Below are 24800 nucleotides of genomic sequence, written 5' to 3'. Positions count from 1 at the left end.
GTTTAATAATATACAGGGCGAGTTTCGCATTTTGACAGAAATTTGTATTCGTCATAATTTTTGAACGGTCAGATCGATGTGTCTCTTATTTTGGTCAATCGTTACACTATTACCACCTAATCAACTAATTTATTCAAACTAGAAAAAAATCAGGTCCGGCTTTAAAAAAATTAGTTCGTTTGGGTCTTAGAAAAAATTTCACCCTGTATACGCTTTTTGAAAACTCTAATATGAATTTTACAAATTAAACAAATAGGCAATTAAAATGGCATATTTATTTTTTTCCCCACACGATTACTTAATTTTTTATAAAAAAATCAACTTTCACTATGAATTAAAAGTTTGGTATAGTGAACTATAGATTTAAAAATAATACCTTTTATTACAAAAATTATTTTTTTTTGCACAAATAAGTAATTTATGTTACCATCTAATCAACTGATTTATTCAAACTAGAGAAAAATCAGGTCCGGATTTAAAAAATTAGTTAGTTTTGGTCTTAGAAAAAAATTTCACCCTGTATACGGTTTTTGAAAACTCTAATATGAATTTTACAAATAAGACAAATAGGGAATTAAAATGGCATATTTATTTTTTTCCCCACACGATTACTTAATTTTTTATTAAAAAATAAAATGTGTCAAAATCGGAATTTTAACCTAAAAATGAAAAAAAAATGAACTCACGGTTTAACTCGCTACAACTCTGTTCCATTTTAATATTTTTTTTCTGAAATTTTTACAGCACATACCTCTTACCATTGTGAAGACTATGAAAATTGTTGTAGACTTTCAGTCTTCTTCTTGTAAAAGTTGCAAACTTGTAAATCGCAAAAATTAGGTGGAAAAATTTAAAATTTATCAATTTGATCACGTCTATGTTAAACAATAGAGTCCAAAAGAAGTGTTATGGGAAGTTTTAGATCTAGACGTGTTATAGAAAAAAAATGGTAAAACTTTTAATTTTAAGAAAAACGTTGGTTTTGTAAATTAATTTTTGCATGCAAAAACTTTGCCAAACTTTTTATGCATAGTCAAATTTGATTTTTTAATAAAAAATAAGTAATCGTGTGGGGAAAAATAAATATGCCATTTTAATTGCCTATTTATCTTATTTGTAAAATTCATATTAGAGTTTTCAAAAAACGTATACAAGGTGAAATTTTTTCTAAGACCCAAACAAACTAATTTTTTAAATCCGGGCCTGATTTTCTTTCTAGTTTGAATACATCAGTTGATTGGGTGATAATATAAATTAAATATTTGTTCAAAAAAAATAAATTTTTGTAATAAAAGTTATTTTTTTTAAATCTATGGTTCACTTTACCAAATTTTTAATTATTCATAGTCAAATTTGATTTTTTTTATAAAAAATTAAGTAATCGTGTGGGGAAAAAAATAAATATGCCATTTTAATTGCCTATTTGTCTAATTTGTAAAAATCATATCAGAGTTTTCAAAAAGCGTATACAGGGTGAAATTTTTTCTAAGACCAAAACGAACTTATTTTTTAAATCCGGGCCTAATTTTTTTCTTGTTTGAATAAATCCGTTGATTGGTGGTAACATAAATTAAATATTTGTTCAAAAAAAATTAATTTTGGTAATAAAAGTTAATTTTGTTAAATCTATGGCACAGTATAAAGAGGAACAGTAAAACCTCTTCCATGTCGGCACTTTGATCAAGAGAAGTAATACTGGCAGTACGCAATTGGTAATTCACCAGTGGTGGATGCGGGTTTTCCCTGTTAAAACCCGTACGTTTCTATGCGACTAGCAATGCGAGAGTGGGGTAAAAGCGACTGGGAACATTGCGCGGTCGCCATGCGCGACTAGAGATTTTACTTCCAATTTTTCGGAGAGTGGTTCTACTGTCCCTCTTTATACTGTGTCTATGGTTCACTTTACCAAACTTTTAATTCATAATCAAATTTGATTTTTTTATAAAAAATTAAGTAATCGTGTGCGGAAAAAAATAAATATGTTATTTTAATTGCCTATTTGTCTAATTTGTAAAATTCATATTAGAGTTTTCAAAAAGCTTATACAGGGTGAAATTATTTCTAAGACCCAAGCGAACTAATGTTTTTAAAGCCGGACCTGATTTTTTCTAGTTTGAATAAATCAGTTGATTAGGTGGCAATAGTGTAACGATTGACCAAAATAAGAGACACATTGATCTGACCGTTCAAAAATTATGACGAATACAAATTTCTGTCAAAATGCGAAACTCGCCCTGTATATTATTAAGCAATGGGAGCAGACACTTTTTAATGGTCATTTGTTATTCCTCATAGGGGCCTCTATACGAGGTAGGAGTATGTACAGTTTCTCATGACTCACCCTGTATAAAAAAATACACCAGCATCATTAACTAAATTACTAAAATCAAAGCAAAACAAAATTCTGACAAAATAAAAAATAAAATACACATGAACACTGAATAGGAGTTATAATCATAAAGAGCACTCAATACTAAAAAGTAAGATTTTACTGTTTTTTGTCAAAATTATTGAATGAGGGGGGCGCGGTGAAAATAATTATGGAAGATTGGGTCGCAAAGGGTAAAAGGTTGAGAAACGCTGATGTAACAAGTTTCGCAAGTTAAGTAAATACCTAAGTTTAGGTAATTACCTAAAACTCGCCATAAACGTGTTATACAGGGTGTCCAGAATCTCTACCGACAAACGAAGACAGGAGATTTCTCTGATAATTTTAAGACAATTTAACCCAATTCATCTAGTCCGAAAATGCTTCCTAAGGGAGCTAGAGCTCTTTGAAGATGGCGTCATGTAAATAGTTTTTCTTAAATACCTCCAGAACGCTTCTATTTAGAAAAACGAAAATTGGTATGGATATTTACTTTGCAGAAATGAATCGATTTCATCCGTCGTGAATTTCTAGGGTCGGTCATAGGCGTCCGTTTTGGGTAGGGCAACTGTTATTTTATCGCATAACTTTTTTGTCTTTAACTTTAAAAAGTTTTTGATACTGGATTATTAAATTGTGAGGTATTCTAGTGCTAAAAGGTACTCTTGCTTTAAGTCGGTAGGATACACCGTTTTCTAGAAAAAACGATTTGAAAGTATTTCGTTTTTGGAATTTGAAAAAAAATTGAAAAAAAAATTCAAAAAAAAAACGATATATTTTACTAACTTAAAGCAAGAGTATCTTTTAGTACTCGAATACCTCATAATTTAATAATCTAGTGTCAAAAATGCTTAAAACTTAAAGACAAAATAGTTATGCTATAAAATAACTGTTGATCCACCCAAAACGAACGCCTATGACCAGTACTAGAAATTCGCAATAAATGAAATCGATTTATCTCTGGAATATAAATAAATATACCAGTTTTCGTCTTTCTAAATAGGTTTTTTTGGATTTTTTTTTTGAAATTCAAAGAACGATAAATTTTTAAATCGATCAAATTGATTCGATCGTATTCTATCGACTTAAAGCAAGAGTACCTTTTAGTACTAGAATACCTCACAATTTAATAATTCAGAGTCAAAAATGCTTAAAAATGAAAGACAAAAAAGTTATGCGAAAAAATAACCGTTACCCTACCCAAAACGGACGCCTATGATAGGTACTTAAAACTCGCAATGGATGGAGTAGATTTATCTCTAGAAGATAAATACGTGTACCCATTTTTGTTTTTCTAAACAGAAGCGTTCTGGAGGTATTTAAGAAAAACGCATTACAAGACGCCATCTTCAAACAGCTCTAGCTCCCTTAGGAAGCATTTTCGGACTAAGTGAATTGGGTTAAATTGTCTTAAAATTTAAAACGGATCTATTTAATAGGAGCCTCGTATTACGAGGTAATAAACTTTAATTTATTCTCCACCGAATCTTACTCAATCAAAATATACCAATATCTCCGTTTAGAAATCGCAACGACGCTAGTTCCAGCACATAAATAAAACTCCCATAAAATTCTAATGATACGAAGTATTTACGCCTGATCTACAACTCCGTTGCGATACCTCCAGTCCCCTACCTCACTCTTTTTGCTGTTCCTGAGATATTTGACAGAAAATTGCCAAGCCAGCCAACTTAACTGTATTCGCACGGTACAGCGTTCAGCGTTGATGCACTTACTATATAGGAATCCGCCAACGCTCCCTGATACCAAATATCTGCTTCCATTACCGCTTGGAATTTCATGGAAATTCACGACCCAGAATTCGCTGCGAATTGGCTCGTATAAACTTGTGCTTATATGTGTCACTGATATGAAATGTTTCGTTTATTGCAGAGGTGTACGATGGAATTTGACATGATAATATCGGTTAGATACACTTATATCATTGGTTTGATATACTTCCAACGTAGTTTGGAAGCTATATGTTAAATTTATGCCTTTATTACGAGCATTTGCTTATTTCATCTTAGATACTGTAACATTTTCATCTGCAGATGGTATTTTATATGAAATGTTGTATTGTATATTTCTTACTGAAAGATTAATGAAGGCAATTTAGTCAATATAGAGTACAGAAAAATAGCAATATACAAACTAAAATATAAGAAAAATACCAACACGAAACAAATGAAGAGTTGCAAAAATTAGAAAGTGAAAAAATCCAAAGAAATCTAGAAGAAAAATGGAAATGTTCAAAAGAATGATAAATCGATAAAGATGAAGAAATATGCGAAACAAGAAAATTCGACAAACATTTTAAGATGACAGAATTGTGAAGTGGCAAAACACTAATAACGGAAAAGAACACTCACTGCCTGGTAGAAATTCAACTAAATATTTACAAGAATAAAAAACCGCTAAACGCCGTAAAAAAAGAGTGGCGCATACAATATTCCAGCTACAAAAGATCTGATATGAATATTACGTGGCGCGAGAATGTATTTTCATTTTGATGCAAAACAAAATTCTAGTTTTTTTTTAAAGATTTTTCCGTAGTATTTGCTCAATTTGAAGTAAAACGCATCACAAAAGAGTAACTTTGTTACAGTTTGAATTTTGAAACTATTTTGTGGCGCGTTTACTTCAAATTTAGCAAATATTATGGAAAAATCTTTTAAAATAAAACTAGAATGTTGTTTTGCATCAAAATGAAAATACATTTTCGCGCCACGTAATATTCATGTCAGATCTTTTGTAGCTGAAATATTGTATGCGCCACTTATTTTTACGGCGTTTAGCAGTTTTTTATTCCTGTATCAGGAGTTTTTCAAAGTTATTGTCCATCGAATGTACACTAAATTTTTTTTCTATTCGAAATAGATTGAAAAAAAATATTGGGATGTGCACTGTGCAGTAAATAAACTCGTATTGCCCGTTGCCAGATCAAATTTAGCGTCGTAATCACGACAACTACATAAATGGTCCAAGAGCTGTGAGACATTTTTGAGTAGGTATTTTAGGCAACCTGAAAATTTTTCAGGGGACTCTTCCATGATAGCCTAATACAAAAATGCCGGTCTGGCTGGAGGGTAGCGGTTATTTTCCCCAAAAATCCCCCCCAAAGTTAAAAAAAAAGGGTAAAAATTGTTATTACAGAAAATATCAGTGACGTGACTTTAAACTAAATTTAAATATTCAAATATAAAGAAAATAAACAAGCCAAGCGATTTGAGGGCGATTTTAACTCTGCAAGATACTTGCATGGGCGTCACAGGATTATTTTCAGGGGATGCATCTGAACTTCAGAAGATTTCATCTGAATCTGTACATACTATTAACGAGTATAAAATATACAACTATACATACATAGCTATGTATATTTCTTCCGGAGAGGGAGGTGCAATTGTTATTTTGACAGGGTATTTTTTAATATTAAAAATAAATATTCTAAAAAGACAGGTTTTTTTGGTGAAATTTTCCAACTGCCATGTCATCAAACAAATTACGCGTGCATATAAATGAAAAGCGCTATAGGTAAGCAGCACTGTGAGAAAGGGCGTATACCGATAGCTGTTTGCGTCCTCTGTTCTAGCGGAGCGAGTCCGTTTGCTCGAGAAAAATCACGTGACCTGGCGATACCCATGTTGTTGTGCCTCGAAACGTTAGAGTAATTATTATATATTACAGTTTTTTAAGTAACTTTTTCTTAATCAAAAGAAAATAATACGTACTATACAATAGATTTTGCAAATATGATAGAAAAAGACAAATTTATTATTATAAATATATAGGTAAAAAAGTTTAAAACTATAAGCTAAATAAATTCGGTGTCCGAATCTTGTACTTCTTCTTCAAACTCCTCATCTGAGCTTAAATATTCATTCTCTTCTTCTTCCTCAGACTCGTCAGTCGAAGCCTGCACAATCACGGGCGCATCTGAAGAAAGACTTGCCATTGTTGAGATGTGGTGTTATCGAATAATGTAAAAAATATCATGGACACAACATGTAGCAAACACGGAAACATTAAGAAAGATGAAAAAGGAAAAAGAAATACTCAACAGTATGAAGGAAAAAAACGAGCTACTTTGGTCATATACTAAGAAATAAAAACCTGATGTGATTGGTTATATAAGGAAAAGTATTAAGTAATTGTGTCGGTCTTGACGGTCCAGTTAGCTGGGGCTCAGTCGATCGACAAGTTTAGTGGATTTGCGATTTGCGGTCGCTGGTTCGAGCCTCAGCTAGGTCATGAAATTTATAAAAGGCCAACGCCGTAGTATAAAACTCAATAGAGTCTACGGCTTGGTCTGGAATAAACTGGCGTCTGATCGGCCTATGGAGGAGCGGTACGGGAAGGGATAAGGGCTTCCGGCTTGGTGATACTCCTCCATAGATCCCTACCGAAGGGCGTTGACGCCTAAGAACGGTGTATAGATAGATTAAGTAATGGTTATATTATAAGTAAGAATACGTAGCAACTCAATTAATTAATCACTAATTAATTTTTATTTAACTCTAAATACATATTACAACTATTTATAGATCAGGTAGAAGAGGAATCTGAGTCTCGAGGGGAGTCTGACGAAGAAAAAGAGAATGAATATTTAAGCTCAGATGAGGAGTTTGAAGAAGAAGTACAAGATTCGGACACAGAATTAATTTAGTTTATAGTTTTATACTTTTCTACCTATATATTTATAATAATAAATTTGTCTTTTCTTATAATATTTGCAAAATCTATTGTATAGTCCGTATTATTTTCCTTTAATTAAAAAAAGTTACTTACAACAACATGGGTATCGCCAGGTTACGTGATTTTTCTCGAGCGAACGGACTCGCTCAGTTACAACAGAGGACGCAAACAGCTATCGGTATACGCTCTTTCTCACACTGGTGCTTACCTATAGCGCTCTTCATTTATAATGCACGCGTAATTTGTTTGATCACGTGGCAGTTGGAAAATTTCACCAAAAAAACCTGTCTTTAAGAATATTTATTTTTAATATTAAAAAATACCCTGTTAAAATAACAATTGCACCTCCCTGCCCGGAAGGAATGTACATAGCTATGCATGTATAGTTGTATATTTTATACGTTAATAGTATGTATAGATTCAGATGAACTCTTCTGAAGTTCAGATGCATCCCTTGAAAATAATGCTGGGACGCCCATGCAAGTATCTTGCAGAGTTAAAATCGCCCTCAGATCGCCTGGTCTGTTTATTTTTTTATATTTGAATATTCAAATTTACTTTAAAGTCACGTCAATGATATTTTTTGTAATAACAATTTTTACCCTTTTTTTAACTTTGAGGGGGATTTTTGGGGAAAATAACCGCTACCCTCCAGCCAGACCGGCATTTTTGTATGAGGATATCATGTAAAAGTCACCTGAAAAATTTTCAGGTTGCCTAAAATACCTACTCAAAAATGTCTCACAGCTCTTATACTAAAACCATTTAGGGAATAATCATTAATTGGATTATACTTTTGTAGCTTAATAACTTCTAAACGGCTTAACCGATTTTGATCACTAAACATGAGTTTAAAATGTATTGAAATGTTTGAAATGTATAAACTGATGCATCTAAGGTCAGGTATGATAACTAAAGCTATTACAGGAATTATTGAGCTTGAAAACCGTTTTTTCCCATAGATAATGGATTTGCTCATATTTATGAAGCCTATAACTTAAAAATTCGAATTTTCCCGGATATTAGGTACACACCGTTAGATTCGTCTAGAGTCCTTCTACAAAAGCTCAGTTATTGGCGTAATTCGTAGGTTGAAATTTTGAGTAATTGTCGAAAAACCAAAATTTTCAAAGTTTAGTTTTTCAGTTTTTCGGCTATACTTAGCCGTGTGTATGTCTAATCCTGACGGTTTACACACAATTTGAAAGCTTAACTCAACAATATGGATTTAGTGTATTTGCGGTTCTCCTGTCTCTTCTTGAACCGAAGATATGTACCCCCAAAAATATGCCGTTTTGTACCTACTAAGTCCTATAGCTGGCTTATAGGTAGTCAAAAGTCACAAACTACACCGGTTCGGAATCGGCCCTAACACAGAAAAAAAATTCAGATCGGTTTCACTTTTCCACACACATACCGTTGTAGATTTTTTTAGAAAATAAAGTTATATCAAAGATCACGAGATTATAGATTTTCTTCACCCTGTATATGACAAAAAAATTGTATAGAGTCTAATTTAGTTAATAAACAGTGCTTTTTCGGGGAAGGTGAAATCGTTAATGTGGTTTTCGTTAATGGGGTTTGTTGAAAAGGAGTTACAGCCAATGGGTCTAAAATATTGGAAAGTGCATCAATAGAATTTTTGTAAATAATTCCTAGAAGATTTAAACCGTAAACAGATTTTATTGATATATATGGTTGTATATCGTTGTTTTCCTCGTAATACGAGAGATGTCGCTAGATTGCGTCTTAAAAGGTGGGTTCATTGCATCGCGATGGTTTGCCTTAAAAGAGGCAGAATGTTTATATTCCCTTCAGAGTTGTGTCTGCATAAACTTCACTGATGATGGATAAGGATGCTGAAATAGTTGCTATATGGAGATGGTAGTCCAATTCTGAATCGAATATAAACAAAACCTGCCTTGAACCCTTTTTTATCTTTTTCATTTTACTCAGTTTTTGAGTATTTAGAAACTGTCTTTCGGTCCTTTTCCTAGGCGAAGAGAAGGTAAATGCGTGGCCTAAGTGTCCTCTATTTGCTTTCTCCTATTTTCGTCGTCTCTACGTGATTATATATTGTAAAATCGGGAGATATGGGATGCAGCCAGAAAGCAGTTTATTAACGAAAAGTCTTAGATTTAAAATATTGTTTATTATATTTTTATTTCAATTATTCTAATTGTTTAAAAAGTAGTAAACTTTGTATCTGGGGCTTTTCGTTGTTTTCCTCGTAATACGAGAGATGTCGCTAGATTGCGTCTCAAAAGGTGGGTTCATTGCATCGCGATGGTTTGCCTTAAAAGAGGCAGAATGTTTATATTCCCTTCAGAGTTGTGACTGCATAAACTTCACTGATGATGCATAAGGATGCTGAAATAGTTGCTATATGGAGATGGTAGTCCAACTCTGAATCGAATATAAACAAAACCTGCCTTGAACCCTTTTTTATCTTTTTCAGTTTACTCAGTTTTTGAGTATTTAGAAACTGTCTTTCGGTCCTTTTCCTAGACAAAGAGAAGGTAAATGCGTGGCCTAAGTGTCCTCTATTTGCTTTCTCCTATTTTCGTCGTCTCTACGTGATTATATATTGTAAAATCCGGAGATATGGGATGCAGCCAGAAAGCAGTTTATTAACGAAAAGTCTTAGATTTAAAATATTGTTTATTATATTTTTATTTCAATTATTCTAATTGTTTAAAAAGTAGTAAACTTTGTATCTGGGGCTTTTTGTTGTTTTCCTCGTACTACGAGAGATGTCGCTAGATTGCGTCTCAAAAGGTGGGTTCATTGCATCGCGATGGTTTGCCTTAAAAGAGGTAGAATGTTTATATTCCCTTCAGAGTTGTGACTGCATAAACTTCACTGATGATGCATAAGGATGCTGAAATAGTTGCTATATGGAGATGGTAGTCCAACTCTGAATCGAAAATAAACAAAACCTGCCTTGAACCCTTTTTTATAGATTTTATTGAGTTTAGCATGTAAGGCCTTTTATTTAGTTCTGTGAAAAAACGATTGTAATTTGATGTCTCTTAAAATGTTAACAAAATGGAAAGTTGGATACAAATTAAGTTGGTTTCTTAGGAAAGGAAAGTATGAATGTTTTGGGTAGAAAAATATCGATGGAAGGGATGAGAATGTGGAGCCTGAATTTGAGAGAGAAAAGATAGTCACTGTGTGACTGATATCGGGAGAGGTCAGTCCAATTTTTGAAAAGTGAGAAGTCAGTGTAAAGTGGTGAAATCGGCCTTTGCGAGCAGAATCAAGTTGAAACGAAATTGTTGACCGGTTGAGAAGTAAAATTTTCCTGTGTCCGAGGAAGATTCTTTTGTTCTGTCTAGAATGAGTAGCTGATTGGTATCTATTTGCACAAGATATCAAGCAAGGAGAAAACTGTGTGGAGAAGTCGAGCGAGTCCTGGTTTTGTTTTTTTTTGAAGCAGTTTGGACGAGAGGGATCTTTTCGCAACATCAAAAGAGTACGTGTGGGAGAATCAAGGACAAAGCAATGTGGGAAAATAAGGAGTGAAGAAACAAAAAGGTTAGTCAAATAATTTGTCGAAACGGAGAGAGCTTGTTTATATCCACACCATATATGCTCATTAATATTTTTGAATTGAACAGTTCTATAACTCAGTTAGTCATTCCAACTTTAAGTAATCAATAAAAAAGGAGAAAAGTAAATTTTATTAAATTTAGCATGAATAAATAATAATTTATTTAAATACTTTTTTTTTGTTAAAACAAGGAGACATCAGAATTAAAACTTGATTTATTAAGTAAGAAATTGTTGCAACAAATTTAGAATTTAGTATTTTTGTTAAATCTTATCTATTCGGCATATTGGATAAATAAATAATAGATTACATTTATATGATATTGAATGTGTTTAATTTCCCTGTCTTATCCTGGAAGGAGTAAGCAACTAGAGATACTGGACGCCACGAAGTAAAGGTATTGCATCGAATACAAAATTAGCCCTGAGAATAAAGTTTATTTGAAAATTTAATTTGAATTTGGTTTTGTTTACATTAGTCCTGTCGCCAGGGGGGGTACAACGGCCTCCTTAATTCAGATGGAGTTACCCAAGTTTTTTTTATTTATTTTGACCCGTAGAATACGAATTTTTTGGGTAACAGTTGATCCGGATGTCGATAAGATTGTTATATACAAAGAACTTGAGGAATTACGTAACAGTCATTTCTCGCAAAACAAAACATCTTTTTGTATTTTTTGGGTCATTGTAGCCAAAAATGCTCTGATAAGTTTTTTCGTAGGATGTATAGTTTTCGGGATAACCGCGGTTGAACTTTCAAAAAATCGAAAAATTGCAATTTTTGAACCCGAATAACTTTTGATTAAAAATAAAGTAGCAATTCTGCTTACCGCATTTGAAAGTTTAAGTCAAATTATATCGGTTTTGATTATTTGCATTGCTAAAAATTTATTATTTTATTGGTAAACAAAGCTATAAACACCTAGTGCGTGAGTGATGTTTTCAGTGATTTCTCATTTAAAATCTAACGAGTAGGTAGAGTAGCTACAAGTGCAAGCGAGGCAATTTCTACGTAGCATGCGTTAAAACGCATGTATTAGGCACGGGAAACACTATGTGTTTATAGCTTTGTTCAGCCGTAAAAAAATTAGTTTTTAGCAATGCAAATAATCAAAACCGATATAATTTGACTTAAACTTTTAAATGCGTTAAGCAGAATTGCTACTTTATTTTTTAATCAAAAGTTATTCGGGTTCAAAAATTGCCACTTTTCGATTTTTTGAAAGTTCAACCGCGGTTATCTCGAAAACTATGCATTCTACGAAAAAACTTGTAGGAATATTTTTTGCTTAAAATGACCCAAAAAATACAAAAATATGTTTTGTTTTGCGAGAAATCGCTGTTATGTAATTCCTCAAGTTCTTTGTCTATAACAATCTTATCGACATCCGGATCAACTGTTACCCAAAAAATTCGTATTCTACGGATCAAAATATATAAAAAAAACTTGGGTAAGTCCATCTGAATTAAGGAGGCCGTTGTACCCCCCCTGGCGACAGGACTACATAGACAGCAATTAAATTAATTGAGTGATTAATTAAATTAAGAATTTGCTAATCAATCTAATAAAGGAGATAAAGTGGAGCATAACAATACGTACATGCATACATACATAAATAGCCACAAATATTTTCCCTTTTTAGTTAGAAATTGAGCCATAATTCTGGACTCTGTAACTTTTGAATGGTATAACCGATTTTTAAAATTAGACATGCGTTGGAAAGGTAATAATCAGTACTATTAGAAGCCGCAAAGGTCGGACTTAAATTTTCGAAGTTTTTGAGAGTTTTGGGGACGAGAACGAAAAACAGACCCTAAATAGGAAGGGCCGTAAAATCCACACCCTTGGCCCAAAATGAATGGTTGACATATGAATGGGTGAGTCTTTCCCTGAACTTTAAGATGGCAGTTAGCCCAATTTTCAATTCAGTCAGATTTATAAAATCTAAAATTTCGTGTAGGTATATATAGTGTCGCATGTAGGGGGGTGTGGGTGTCCGCCACTGGCGAGAACTGCCGTTCTCTGGTAATAGAAAGCGATAAGAAGGAATCTATTACAAAGAAAAACAGCGAAAAGGGCAGTCAAAATGGCAAAAAGAGAAAGCAGCGGGGAAAAATTTGGAGGTAGCCTCCAAAGGAGGTATCAACAAAGGGTATAAAATAAATGACAATTCTGAACTCGCATAAAGAGTTTAAAAGGAAACATATGAAAAGAAATAAGAGCAATAAAAGACACCAACAACCAATTAAAGACGGAAAAATAAAAATATTAGAAATTTGGAAATAACATTTTTGAGAAATATTTGAGGGTGAACTGGCAAAAGAATACTATTCTTCTGCCAGAATAGAGGAAGATGAAGTAGTGAAAATTTTACCGGAGATAAGAAGAGAGGGATTTAACGAAGCTATAAATATAATCAAAAGAGGAAAAGCATTGGGGAGGACGAAATTGCACCAGAAATGATAAAGTATCCAGAAGGAAAGGGAAAGGAATGGCATTGAGTAATTTGTAAAGAAGATTGGAAGGACCAAAAGATGCCCGAGGAATGGGAAAATAATTTAATTATATTAATGTGAAAAAGATGATAAGAAACCAAATTTGAAACTACAGAGTAATATGCCTGATCCTATTTAGTAAACTATATACATAACTGCCACAAAATTTAACATGTTAATTTCCCCAAAAAAGACAAAATGCATGGTTATCCAGTAAATCCAATAAGATGTAAATTGGAGCTCGAGGGTCAGATAATAGAACAAGTGATGGAGTTTAAATATCTAGACATTACACTATCTAGCTACGGAAGGCTCGAAACAGAAGTGGAAGATCAAGTGAATAGAGCAAACAGAGCCGCAGGTTGCTTGAATGACACAATATGAAGAAATAAAAATATCGGAAAAGAAATGAAAGGCAGAATTTACAAACCAGTCATCAGACCCATAATGACATACGCGGCATAAACACGACCCGAGACAAAGGGGACAAAAAGATTGCTCGAAACAGCGGTTATAAAAACCTTCCGAAAAATCGATAGTAAGACTCTATGGTACAGAGATAGAAGTACATATATACGAGTGAGATGCAAGGTGGACAACATTAATAACTGGGTAAGAAACAAGAATAAATTGGAATGACCACATAAGCGGAATGCAAATAAATAGACTAGTATGGACGGCTAGAGACGGTTCCCCAATAGGGCTTTTCATCGATTGTCATCTATTTAGAGCTCCTGTCACATGTTGTATAATCTGTCTACAATATTAATATACACGGATTATACGACATATGACAGAAGTTCGAAACAAATGACTGTGAATGAAAGGCCCTATAGGAAGACGATCAGTGGAAAGACCACGAAAACGACGGAACGACAACTTACTAGAGGCACATTGAAGGAACAGAGTCATGTCTATACAAAAGAAGAAGAAGAAGAAGAAGAAGAAGAAGATAAGCATCGATAATAGAAAAAAGGCTAAGAAGTGCGATGATCCCACCAAGAAGAAACTTCTGGTAAGGCACCCACAGAAAATTTAACAGGACTTCTTCTAGTACATTAGGATATCTGTGTAAGTACTCTTATTTCAATTGGTGATAGCAGTCAGTATTTCCTAATCCTCAACCTCTTAAACGAACCTTCGTACTCAGCTTTACAACTAAAACTCGAGTAGCTGACTGTAAATAGTTTTTGGATATATCTCTTCATTTTCTCCAGACCCCCTTCTATTGAAGTGTTCCCAACCCCATACCTTTTCAAAAGAAGTATTCAATTAGCCAGTGGCGTAGCTAGACCCAAAGGGTCCTATCAAAGTTTGTCGCGGGACCCTTTTCCACGACTGTTATGGGATAGTCCTAAAAAAATTTTGTTCAACAAAAGAAGCCAAAACGCTTGTATATAGTAGAATAGAAATATATGCATTATTGTCACTGAAAATTTTACAATTTTATGGACGAAAGCTTACGAAACAAAGACAAAAAAAACAAAGACAAAGAGTCGAAAAAAAAACAGTAATAATACAGTTTACTGAAATTACATAAATCGTCAATATTATTACAAAGATTAAGGCAGAGCGATCCTTTGTCATTATTACTCTTCAATTTATGCCTAGAAAAAATAATGCGAGAAGCAAAAATTAACAGAGAAGGACTCCCATATCAAAAACCAAGTTTTGACATTTACGGGTGATGTGGTGTTGCTGGCAAGAGGAAAAAAATAATTACAGGAAATAGTACAGAGAATGGTAAAAGCAGCGAAGAAAATGGGACTGTACATAAATGAAACTAAAAAAAATGTATGAGGTGGACAGATGGAATAATTTCAGGAATGGACAAAAGTTTAAAGTAGAAGTAGAAGAAGGAACATCGTACGAATTCGTAATATTAGAAAGCTTTACATACCTAGTAGCAATGAATAATATCACGTAAACCGGTAAACCGAACATTAAAGAAGAAATACAAGCTATAATGATGGCAGACAATAGGAGTGTAAATGCGCTTAATGGAATTTTGAAACGCAAGTTTTTACCAAGAAAGGCAAAACTACAGTTGTTATACAAAACAACTGTACAACCAATAGTAACAGACTACAGTCAGACATGGACAATGACAAAAAATAAACAAAATTTACCGGAGATCTGGGAAAATTAAATCCTAAGGAAGATATATGGAGGCATAATAAGGAATGGTTTACGGAGAAGAAGATCAAATGTCAAAACACTCAAATATAAATAATAATAATCTCTAGTAAACCAAAGTTGAAAAATAAATTTGAATTGATAAGATACATTGTTTGAAAACAGATTCACTTTTTCAAGCCAAAGGTGAATGGACATTGAAAATGAGCTTAAACAAAGAAGCTCTATTCCTATGGTATAACGGCGAGCGGCCGGAAAATAGATACAATAAATATAATTTGTAGGTAAAAAACAGATTACATATATGAAAATATACCCAAATATTACACTGTTTCAAATATTCAAAGTTAACGTGATTATAAAAAGTGCAATTTGGCATTATACATTATACAATGTCTCACACACAGGCAATGGTGAATAGGCAATGAAAAGTAGCTTAAAAACTAAAAAGTTCTGTCACCTCTTGTGCCTTAGTTGCCTGTCACCTCTTGTAACATAATGACCTAATGTTACCTATTGACCCACTTACCACGTGTGGGAGTCATATGTTGCCCTAGGGCCGTAGCCATAGGAATTTTATCCATCCTTTGGATTTTGCCATGTTGGCATGGCAAAATCTATATAAGACTTTTAGTCTGTTTTTGAAAGGCTTTGACCTTTGTATTTTTTGGTTGGCTCACCATGTTTTTGTAACACTGATGAGGCTCTTGTTACAGAGCGAAAACGTTTTGTTTCTATGTTTGTAGCCCTATAGAGGCTTTTTAAACTAATATACCTTTTACCAAGCCAAAAATTTTTTATTAAATTTTACTTAAAAAGTTCTGTAATGGAATAACGGCGAGCGTTAGAAAATAGATACCTGTACATGAATATAAGTATTTATATGTACATATATAAATATACAATCCGTTACACGAAAATGTCGATATTCAAACAATATACACTATTTCAAAGCGTTTTAATAGTGAAATATTTGTAGAATATTTTGTTTAATTTTGGGGCCGCTGAATGTCGGGGGGCCCGTATAATTGATACGGCTGATACGGTGGTAGCTACGCCCCTGCAATTAGCTACACACAATCTTCATTATTTTCTGTCTTATATTATTGCAAAACAAAAGTCTCTGGGAAAAACAAATAGAATAACTTTTAAACTAATCAATGGATGGGTCTCAAATTTTTAGGATTTGTTAAGTACCCCAATACCCATTTTTGGGTGAAACACCAAAGTTCTACGTTAGTTTTAATAAAAGTTGTTAACAAATAACGATTTTCACTTTTTTTGCAGTTTGTAAAGGAATAAACTAACTTTTTAACTTTTAAACATCAGCATTTTGAAGCTCTTTGAATGTTCTCAAAAATTAGGTTTTGTAATTTTATGTCAACTATTTGTCTTTTTAGTGGGGTGCAAACAATAAAAAAAATCGCGTTTTTTGAACTAAACTGTTAATAATTAAAAAACGGCCCCGAAGTCTAGGCAAGAAACAGGTAGGTTGTCTTTACAGAGGTCTATAATAACTAAAAAAGTTATCAGATACCTAGATAATTCAGTGTTTCGAACATGGTTTATTTTTTGTTTATTTTCCTGGAGTAACTTCCATCAAGTAACGGTAGAATCCATCACTTGTTTTCGTATTTGTATAACATATTTATCTCATTTTAAACTTCGCCATTTAGTTTTAACATTGATCTAACAAAACTTTAAGGTAATACCAATTTGGTCCATTAACACTATTCGGGCTCCGAAGTTTTGCCTCAAATCGTTGTCATAGTCGTCTCCAATCGACATCCCTTAGGCCGCGTTCAGAGTGGACGAGCAAAGAGCAAAGAGCAAAGAGCAAAGAGCAAAGAGCAACGAGCAAAGAGCAAAGAGCAAAAAGTGCACGTTCAGAGTGGACGAGCAAAGAGCAAAGAGCAAAGAAGTGCTAATAGCGGGTAGTTACGCTAGACGAGAGTTTAGTTCTTTTCCACTCGGCAGTGTGGATAGGAGCGGTAGGATATTTGCTCTTTACTCTCACAGTAGTCCATGTAGTGAGACCGCTCCCGTTTGAAAAAATTTCCGATTCGGTCTCTTTGTGGATTCCTATTTAAAAATATTTTAAAATTTCCTTTAAACAAATCTGAAGGGTGCCGGGCGGAATTTTTGGGCAGAAATTGTTTAAACAATTTTTTTAAACAAATACAAAAGATCACGTGTTTTGCTCTGGAACATATATTTTTAAGTTTTGTGGGTCATCTAAACAACAAAGGTATCTTGTAAATGTTCTCAAAAATTGATAGTTTTCGAGTTATAGGCAATTTAAAATCTGAAAAATGCGAAAATACCCATTTTCGAGGCCTAAATACTCATATTTAAATTAGTATTTTTAAGGTTGCCAGATACTTAAATTGAAGTTTAAACATTGAGCCTCAAGACTCTGAAGACTGATCGCGTCTAACCTTAATTTATACCGTTGTTTTTTAATTGTTAAATATGCGTGTTTATTCGATTTTTTGCCGGTGTGGCGCGCTCTATTTCAAAAATCTCCTATTTTCCTCCGAAAATTATTTTTTCCAGATTTTTTGGGATTTTCGAAATAAAATAAGTTTCTTGACATTTTTCTCAAAAGTTAACAGTTTTAAAGTTATAAGCGATTTAAAATCCAAAAATGAGTTTTTTTGTCATTTTTTGGATTTTAAATCGCTGATAACTTTAAAACTATTAACTTTTGAGAAAAATGTCAAAAAACTTATTCTATTTAGAATATCCCAAAAAATCTAGAAAAAATAATTTTCGGAGGAAATAGGAGATTTTTGAAATAGAGCGCGCCGCACCGGCAAAAAAATCTGATAAACACGCATATTTAACAATTAAAAAACAACGGTATAAATTAAGGTTAGACGCGATCACTCTTCAGAATCGAAGCTGAATGTTTTATCATCAATTTAAGTATCTGGTAACCTCAAAAATACTAATTGAAATATGAATTTTTAAGCCTCGAAAATGCGTATTTTCGCATTTTTCAGATTTTAAATCGCCTATAACTCGAACACTATTAATTTTTCGGAAAAATTACAAGATACCTTTTTTGTTTAGAATAACCCAAAAAACCTAAAAATGTATAATAATAAAAATGGTATACATTTTTATTTTATAGTCGTATTACTCCGTAGAGTAAGTGCACACCTACATTGCCTCCTTGTATCCGATTTGCTCCGATCAGATCAGATCAGATCAGATCCGATCCGATACATAGGGCTTTTCATTCACAGTCATTTGTTTCGAGCTTCTGTCATGTGTCACATAATATTAATTTATCTACGTCATACGTTATTGGTATATAAACAATACAAACCAAAGACGTATGGCGTAGATATATCAATATTATGTGACACATGACAGAAGCTCGAAACAAATGACAGTCGATGAAAAGCCCTATTGGATCCGTCTTTCTCCGATCAGATCAGATCCGATCAGACCGGTTTTCCGGCGATGGTGCCTACATTGGTTCAGTAATCTTCCGACCACCTACCAGCGACAATAAGTTCCGATGAAGATGTGTTGAGATGATGACATTGAATATATTTAAACATGTTAGATTGCAACCCCCAACTTGCAACAAACTTGCAACCAGTTTGAAACCAACTCGCAACCACTTTGCAACCAGTTTGCAACCAGTTTGCAACCAGTTTGCAACCAACTTGCAACCAATTTGCAACCAACTTGCAACCATCTTGCAACCAACTTGCAACCAATTTGCAACCAACTTGCAACCAACTTGCAACTAAAATTGCAACTCAACTTGCAACCAATCGGAATGAAACCAAACACTTCTCGATGAGAATAGGAGAAGCTACTCCCGACGTCGGCCGATATCGGATCTGATCTGATCTGATCGGATCGGAGAAAAACGGATCCAATGTAGGCACTCCCATTTAATACTATGGGTTTATTTTTTATTTCGACGTCGGCCGACGTCGGATCTGATCTGATCTGATCGGATCGGAGAAAACGGATCCAATGTAGGCACCCCCATTTAATACTATGGGTTTATTTTCTATTCCGACGTCGGCCGACGTCGGATCTAATCTGATCGGAGAAAATCGGATCAAATGTAGGTGCGGCCTAACTAGGTGGACTAACTTTTTCCGTTGGAACTTTACCAGCTGCAGACGGGAGATGTGAATTGCATAGTGTAGAATTCCTTCCCTCTCGTCTTCACTGCAGCATCCATTTGACTTGCAAATTGGTCTTGGAGGTGTCACCAGGAAAGTGTACCAATAAGTTTTCAATTTAAAAATCTTTTAGTAATATTTTTAATATTTTCAATATTAATAATTTACTATTAGGATTGAAAACTACTTCGTCTAAAAATATATGTTCCGGAGCAAAAAAACGTGATCTTTTTTATTTGTTTAAAAATAGGTATTTATGAAACAGTTCGTGAAGTATGCTTTTTGCGAACGCACGCGATATTTAGAGCACGAGCGACAGCGGAGCGAGTGCTATACATCGCGTAAGTTCGCAAAAAGTACTTCATGCACAGTTTCATACAATATTTTATCTACTGTACCATAAACAAATAAAAAAACTGTAACTCTTCGTCACTGGAATTCATTTCTATTCTACAATTTTTAGAACTTTGACATTTAAAAATTCTAACTTCTTTCAAACCACAAAACTGTAAAAACTCTTGTCGTAATTCATTGCTCATTATGTCATCACCATGACAACGCCAAAGTTAAGGATATTTGATTATATGAAAGTGTGTTAAAAACATTGCGAAAAAGTAAGTCCCATTTAAAATACATTGTTACTTCACGCTCACTTTAAACACCTCACGCACTGCTATCTATAATGACAGTTTTCACAAACTAAAAACTTACACGTAACATAACATAGAGTAGATAAAATTGTTTAAACAATTTCTGCCCAAAAATTCCGCCCGGTGCTCTTCAGATTTGTTTAAAGGGGACATTTTTGAATAGGAATTGACAAAGAAACCGAATAAAAAATTTTTTCAGACGGGAGCGGTCTCACTACATGGACCAAAGAAATCAAACTTGTTTGGTTTCGCCGCTTTGCTCTTTGCTAGCACTCTGTGCACCTCCGTTTGCCAGTATGAGTTTGATTTCTCCGCTTTGCTCTTTGCTCTTTGCTCTTTGCTCTTTGCTCGTCCACTCTGAACGTACGCTTAGGCGAGGTCAACCGCACACCATTACATCTTACACAACTTTCGTATCAGTTGCTTCATTGTGTCGTGACTATGGAAAGGCAACGGGGACGACAGAAAGAGGGACATCGGCCTCCAGAGGTGAACCGTAACAGCCGTTACTCCATTTCGCCATCGCGATATTCCCTCAGGGACAGGCATTAGTCTACGTCTGAATCCGCGTCAAGCGTTTAATCAAACGGATAGTATTAATCAATCCGGACCCGGAATCTTTGCCAGTGCCTCTGCCAACGCCATCTGACACTGTTGCTGAACTTCCGACCGTCTTGCAAGTTACTGATTATTCAATTTAATGCTGAGGATTATTCTCTGCAAACAATTGTGTTAGTTATTTAGTTTGCAGTATACAAATATTTGCTATAAATAGTACAGGAATGCCTTTAACAAGAAAAAAAACCGCTAAAAGCCGTAAAAATGAATGGCGCACACAATATTCCAGCTACAGAAAAGCTGGTATGAATATTACGTGGTGCGAAAATGTATCCTCCTTTGATGGAAAATAAAATTTTAGTTTTATTTTAAAAGATGTTTCCATAATATTTGAAATTTGAAGTAAAACGCGCCACAAAAGTGTAACTTTGATACAGTTTTCATTTTGAAGCTCTTTTGTGGGGCCACGTTACTTCAAATTTAGCAAATATTTTGGAAAAATATTTCAAAATAAAACTAGAATTTTATTTTTCATCAAAATGAAAATACATTTTTGCAGCACGTAATATTCATATCAGCTCTTTTGTAGCTGGAATATTATGTGTGCCACTCATGTTTCATGTTTACGGCGTTGAGCGGTTTTTTTATTAATGTATCAGAAGTTTTTTATAAATTAAATATATGAACTTGAATGTAATGTTTCTCGATTACACGTTAAGCGTTATAAATGGTCGCATTATCGCCCAAATTATCTAGTGGTTACGACACTAAACTTGCCTTAGGACAATCCGATTTCATGTCCCAGCAATCCCAATACTTTTTTTTTCAAAATAATTCTTTGTGTGAATCGAATGTACACTAGATTTTTTTTCTCCTCGGAATAGATTGAAAAAAAATATTGGGATGGCTGGCAAATGAACTCGGGTTACCCGATTAAATTTAGCGTCGTAACCACTACAACTAGACCATTTCGTCGATAATGGTAAAATGGATAATATTTTTGGAGCTCGATAACTTTTATATGACTTAACCGATTTTTATCACTAAACATGAGTTCGAAAGGTATTGACAAGTAGTGTCTGATGCATTTAAGGTCAAATATGATAACTGAAGGAATTATAGGATTTAGTGAGCATGAACCGTTTTTCTCATAGGAACGATTCGATCAAACTTCTAAGGTATAACTTAAAAATTAGAATTTTTACAGATATGCGGTATACACCGTTACACACGTCTAAAGTCCTTCTAAAAACTCTCAGTTATTGGCGCAATTCGTAGGTTGAAATTTTGAGTAATTGCCAAAAAAGCAAAATTTTTAAAGTTAAATTTTTCAGTTTTTCGGCTATACTGAGCCGTGTGTATGTCCAATCCTGACCACCTAGGCACCATTTGAAAGCTTAACTCAAGCGCTATTGGTTTAGTTTATTTGCGGTTTTCCTGTCTCTCTTTGAACCTAAGTGCGCACCTACATTGGATCCGTTTTTCTCCGATCAGATCAGATCAGATCAGATCCGACAGGCGGCACCTACATTGGATCCGTATTTCTCCGATCAGATCAGATCCGATCAGACCGGTTTTCCGGCGAGGGTGCCTACATTGGTTCAGTAATCTTCCGACCACCGACCACCGACAATGATGAAGATGTGTTATTAATTTGTTGGCTGTTGTTGGAAAACAACGTTCTTAAAAGACGCAGAAGAAAAAACGTAGATGGATGTATACATTTAATAAACACAGATCTTTAGGAGAATTTAATATAAACAAAAATCTAAGTAACTATCCTGATAAATTTAAAATCCTATTTCCCATTTTTTCGTCACAAGAATGTAAAATAATTCATGAGAAAAGAAAAAATATATTGATTTATTACAAACTAGTATCCATCCCAATAAAACTATTTACGTAGAGGCACACAATAGGGTGTTTCCTATTCTGTGCGAGAGGTATAAATAGATTTTGTAACCATTATATTCAAGACAACATTATAAAATACCTATCTTGTAGAGATACATTATTACAAAATTAAATATTAAGATTTGGAAACTATTTATTGTTGATTTATTTCATGAAATAGTTAAAACAAAAAATTCAATTAATTATATGCAAAAACCGGAATGAAACCAAACACTTCTCAATGAGAATAGGAGAAGCTACTCCCGACGTCGGCCGATATCGGATCTGATCTGATCTGATCGGATCGGAGAAAAACGGATCCAATGTAGGCACTCCCATTTAATACTATGGGTTTATTTTTTATTCCGACGTCGGCCGACGTCGGATCTGATCTGATCGGAGAATAACGGATCCAATGTAGGCACCCTCATTTAATACTATGGGTTTATTTTTTATTCCGAAGTCGGATCTGATCTGATCTGATCGGATCGGAGAAAACGGATCCAATGTAGGCACTCCCATTTAATACTATGGGTTTATTTTTTATTCCGACGTCGGCCGACGTCGGATCTGATCTGATCGGAGAATAACGGATCCAATGTATGCACCCTCATTTAATACTATGGGTTTATTTTTTATTCCGACGTCGGATCTGATCTGATCTGATCTGATCGGAGAAAAACGGATCCAATGTAGGTGCAGCCTTACATACATACCCCCAAAAAATATGCCGTGTTGTACCTACCCAGTCCTATAGCTGGCTTACGGGTGGTCAAAAGTCACAAACTACACCGTTTCTGAATCGGCCCTGACTCCCTCTTGAAGCACAGAGAAACAAAATTTAGATCGGTGTAACTTTTCTACACACATAGGTACAAACATACAAAAGGGCTTTTCATCAATTGTCATTTGTTTCGAGCTTCTGTCATATCTGTGTCATTAATATACACGGATTATACGACATATTACACACGCTCGAAACAAATGACTGTGAATAAAAAGCCCTATATAAGCATACATACAAACATTTTCCTTTTTTAAATAGAAATTGAGTCGAATTTCTGAGCTCGGTAACTTTTGAATGGTATAACCGATTTTCAAAATTAGACATGCGTTGGAAATACTCAACTCCGTGTATCCACTTATCGTACTTTTCATACCATTATATTCCCAGTGGTCTTATCTAGTTGCATTAATTTTGTGGTAAAAGGTCTCATTTTCTCCCTTGTTTTTATAATTTTATATCCAGTACCTCTTTTCTTACTACCTCAAAGCCAAACTTCAGTGTAGTAAAGCTATCCCGAATCCTCACTTGAGATTTTGTGTCTCTCTGACCGTTTAATTTGTTGTTCTGAGCTAAGCAATTTTTTATTAGTCTTTTCAATAACTTCTCTCCCATTTCTTCTTCAATTTGTAAGTTGTTACTCTTTCTAAATCACAATACCCTGAGTATTGTATTACAATTGGACCATACCAACATAAATCTTTTTCTGCCATTACTGTATTTATGTAACACAGCGTTTCCCAAATGGTGGGTCGCGACCCGCTACCGGGCCACGAAAGCAAAAGGCCGGGTCGCTTCGCCTCGCCGTTTCCAAAAAGACTGTGCCTTTGAATTTTTCTCAGCACGCTCAATCTAAAAACCTTGTACTGGCTTCTTATAAAATAACAAAATTAATTGCTGAAACCAGTTATTCTCACACAATCGCAGAGAAATTAATAGTTCGAGCAATGAAAGTAGCATCTCTGATATGTGATAAAAAGCGGGAAAAGCAGGTGAATTCGCTGGCTCTCTCAAATAACACAGTGAAGCGTAGGATTGTGGAGATGCCAGATAGTACCTATTGAAGAAACTATTATAGGGTCACTTAAAGGAGTGATTAATGACAATGGAAATGAATGGAATAAATGTGTGGAAGTAGCGATGGAGCACAGGCAATGACAGGCGCTCGTACTGGACTTTTTCCGAGGATCAAAGCTGTAGCACTAGAATGTGTTTGGGTGCATTGAAGCATCCACAGAGAGGCACTAGCTGTCAAAAAAATGCCACTGATTTTAACCGAATCTATGCAAGAGTGTGTAAAATGTATAAAATTCATAAAATTTTACCCACTGAACTTAAGAGTAAGAACATCTTCTTTTACACTGCAAAGTGAGTTGGCTGTTAAAAAGGAATGTTTTAAAAAGACTTATTAAATTGAAGGAATAAATTTCAATATTCTTAGAACAACATCTACCAACGGCTAGTAGCAATATTTCAATTTATAGACAGTTTTCATTATGTCCATTGATTAA

The 24800-nt window shown here is 34.2% G+C and overlaps 1 protein-coding gene across 1 annotated transcript in view; it reads right to left on the bottom strand.

Annotated features, from left to right (window-relative positions):
- Positions 1-3450: 3450 nt before the first annotated feature.
- Positions 3451-24800, bottom strand: part of LOC126890074 (uncharacterized) — a 308382-nt gene continuing 287032 nt past the window's right edge. The window contains exon 10 of the transcript XR_007700278.1: positions 3451-3486. The gene's annotated coding sequence lies outside the window, so the exon portion shown is untranslated. The remainder of the gene's footprint in view (positions 3487-24800) is intronic.

Source organism: Diabrotica virgifera, chromosome 8, assembly GCF_917563875.1.
Source record: "Diabrotica virgifera virgifera chromosome 8, PGI_DIABVI_V3a".
Taxonomy (NCBI): domain Eukaryota; kingdom Metazoa; phylum Arthropoda; class Insecta; order Coleoptera; family Chrysomelidae; genus Diabrotica; species Diabrotica virgifera.
Note: the sequence above shows the minus strand (reverse complement) of the source record. Positions and strands in the feature narration are given on the sequence as shown.